Raw genomic sequence first — 3995 nt, 5'->3', positions numbered from 1 at the left:
CATTATGAATAGCATGTTGTCAAAATTTCAATTTATATAACATATATTTGAAGTCATTTCTTCTCTATTTACCTATTTCAAATGAAAATGAAATCTGTATAGTTGAATAGCCCATTCTGAGATCTTTCCAATAGTATATGGCATTTCTCCTAACTCGAAAGGAATTAAGAAGAAAATGAATTTGAAATGAAGAAGTCAAAGCAAGGTTCCAATTGTTCAAAATTCGATCTTCTAGTCATATCTTGGTTTCAACAATGTATATGGGCCTTTTAATATATCCAGTTCTTTCAAATATATATAGGCCCTCGTTGGGCCATCTTAACTTTTATCACATATCTGAGCATCCTAACATTTTAGGGTGCACCAAAGTAGCACCATAATGAAGACATGCATTTAGATTTCCTTTCCTTAGCCAACAACTATACCCTAGTAGACATGGCGATATATATGTAATGATAGGTGGATTTAGTGTTAGTGTACATTTATGTAGGAGCTCAAGGAGATGACACATGGCATTCATTTTTTTCACTTTTAGGTGGTCAATTGGATAGGTTGCAGTTGACACATCGAAATGTGTTGAGTTGGAAGATAACATGGCAGTGACTTGGAAGAGATGATGTGGAAAGAGAACCATGTGGAAATTTCTAATTGGTTCTAATAGTTTTGATGTGGTAGCTCATGAACTCTTGGATTCACACCAAGGACTAGTTTGGTGAAATTTTTCTTTGTATTTGAATTTTCCGAAGTAGGGATTGTGCCAGGCGATCCTAGTATTTGATGGTCTGGGGGTGAAAGCATCACAAGCATGAGCATGAATCCTAGATTTGGATTGAACTATAGAGGAGGAATGGTCAATGTTCCATTTTTCATGGTTTCCTATAAAATTGATTGAATTGTATCTAACCTTCGACCATCCAAGCCTCAAATAACTATCTACGGTAAGAAAGGACTTGGATTCCCATATATCAAGAGCTTGTATGTTAAGCTTATGGTCCTATCAAGTGGTCCCTGCACTTGGTCATATGGGATAATGTTGAAGCCTTGGAGCCGGAGTTAAGAGAAATCTAGGAACATAAAAGATATGATTGTCAAGTAACTTGTTACATGTGAGTGGGAACAAGATCCATATTTAGTGGAATATATGTTTAATCAGGGTCACACCATGTGGATTCATGAAACTAAAACTAAGATTTTGAGGAGACTAAGAGTTGTTGGTTTAAGTCTTATTGGATCCTTCAAACCGAATTTCTGGCTGAAAAAATTAAATGAACAATCTAGGTTTTTCAGATCATCCTCCACAAAGAGTTGGCCCTACCAAGTTTTGTATGAAAAATTTAGTATAAATATTTAAATCCAAAGAAGTTTGAAAAGTACCAAAGATGTGATTTTGCATGAAGTCTAAGTTTTCCATGGAATTTTCGTTGGTACAGTTATAGTGTTTCTATTGTGCAAAGGTTAGAAGGAACATAAAAGTTGAATGAAGCTCTGCATGATCAAGAACAGAAGAAATTTTATAATGAAGTCTATGGAAGACATGTGACCAAGGAAGATTTTGGGGATGAGGTATGAATAGATAGACCAATACTATATGAAGAATTGAAAGATACATAATCGGGAATGATGAGCAGAATAGTGGAGAGGCATATAAGAACTGTGATAACATAGAGCTCAAGATATATAGAAGGGATCTAACAAGCATTTCAGGTTGGTCCCTGCATTTCTAAGGGGACTGGTGTCTCCTCTTGGTTGGTGTTAGTAAAACATTTCAAGGGGTTGGTAACTCTTTCTCATTGGTGTCAATAAAAAATTTCAAGGGGTTGGTGCATCTTTTTGGTTGGTGTTAATAAGTCAATCTAAGAGTAGGTTTGTGCCTACAGGATCATTCAATAATAAAAGAAGTTTCACATATATCTGGTGTATTTTTAGGTTGCTTATGTGATTGATATTATATGTGCATTGAAGTGTTTTTATTGGTTAAGATTGGCCATTATACTGATTCACCCCACCCCTCCCCCGCCCTTCTCTCAGTATTATCATATTTACAACACTTGGCACAACCTAGACTTGAATTTTCATTGAAAAACCAAGTAATTAGCTAATGAAAATTCTAAATAAAATGTCTACTCAATCATTCCATTTCAAAGTTGTAAGTAATCTCTGACGCAATTGTTTGATAATTTGAGGGAACACTTATCAAAATAAGTTTTCAATTCTTATAAATAAGTTCAGAGAATGTTGCATGAATATTTATGTGAACTACTATAATCAAATCCTTGTTCAAGAATCTCTAATTTTGTTCCAAATACAGAGGCATCATTAACATAATTTTCATCCTTTAAGGGTACAAGACTACTTTCATTTTTGGAGGAAAACTTAGAAGCATTTTCAGTTTACTAAAAGGAAGGAATTCAAAATCTCTAGATTAGTCAAAGCATCGAGAAATCAAATTATCAAGCCTACCACGCATCAAGAATATACCTATTAGCATGGAGGATCAATGCAAAAGTTAGATAAAAATAAAGAAATGTAGGTTTGGTAAATTTTATAATGTTTCAATTATTTTATTGAAATTTAGAATTAAAAAATTCATAGCAAATACCTTTACTTGGATTCTAGTCTACCTTAAAATTTGGTGGTGTGGAACCCCAGGATTTTATATTTTCTTTGACAAATTCAATAAAATTATTATCCTAGATCATTTTTGCAAATAAAACCTCCCATAAGGCCAAAATTATAGTGCACATTTGATTCATATTCCAACTATTTTTCTTATGTTATTTTATACCTTCTCTTCACCTTTCTATCATTATTTATATACGTTACTTGTTTTACCTTATTACTATTACACCATTTCCTAATACATCATTTTTCTTTATACCTTACCATTTCTCAGATCTCAACTTACTTCCAAATCAAGGATATGACAATGACTTCAAAATGGAGAATAATCAAGCTTAAGTAACAATGGGGCACATGAAGAAAGAATGTCGAGTCTGGAAGAAAGGACAAAAGGATCAAGGATTGGCTAGTACAAATCACAAGTCATCGAACACAAATGAAGGTGAGACTATTGTTGTAGTCACAAATGGTGATCTGGTGTTTAATATTTCAAATGTTTATATATTTAGCAATAGCTTTGATTGGATTCTTGACTCTGGGGCATCTCACCATGTAACCCCATGCAAAGATAGTTTTATTGTATATAATCCTGGTGATTATGGTAGAGTGCATTTGGGGAATAATCATTTTTGCAGTATTATTAGAGTGGGAGATGTCCTGATCAAGATGAAGGATGGCCAAGATATATTGTTGAAACAAGTTAGACATGTAGCAAAAATGTGCATGAGTTTGATCTCTATAGGATGGATGGATGATGAAGGTTATTCCACAAGATTTGGAAAAGTAGGCTAGAAAATTAACAAAGGAGCATTGGTCGTGGCCAAAGGACACAAGACAAGAACATTATATACATTGAAGGAAATGATAGGAAAAACAGATTTGGATGTTATCACAAAAGAAGGAAATTCAGTAGATCTATGGCATAAGCACTTTGGTTACATGACTTAGAAGGGCTTAAAAATCCTTGTTGGTAAAATTTACTACCAGGTTTGAAATCCTATAATCTTGATCTTTGTTAGCATTGTATATATGGTAGAAAAAGAAGGGTTTCATTCCTCAGAGGTGGCCATGACAGAAAAAAGATATATGTTAGAATTGATACACTCATATGTGTTTGGGCATGTTAACATTAAGTCATTAGGAGGAGCATCATATTTTGTAACATTTATATATGATGCATCCAGGAAGGTTTGGGCCTACCCTATGAAAAGTAAAAGTGAAGTGTTTGAAATATTTCAAAAATTCCATGTTGTTGTTGAAAGAGAGACTAACAAATTGCTCAAGTGTCAAAGAATAGATAACGGTGGAGAATATTGCTCAAATGCATTCAAGGAATATTGTAACAGGTATGGCATAAATCATGAGAAGATTTTGTC

Source organism: Pinus tabuliformis, chromosome 3_1 (assembly GCF_031772625.1).
Source record: "Pinus tabuliformis cultivar Carrire ecotype Pingquan chromosome 3_1, CPIR1, whole genome shotgun sequence".
NCBI lineage: Eukaryota > Viridiplantae > Streptophyta > Pinopsida > Pinales > Pinaceae > Pinus > Pinus tabuliformis.
Note: the sequence above shows the minus strand (reverse complement) of the source record.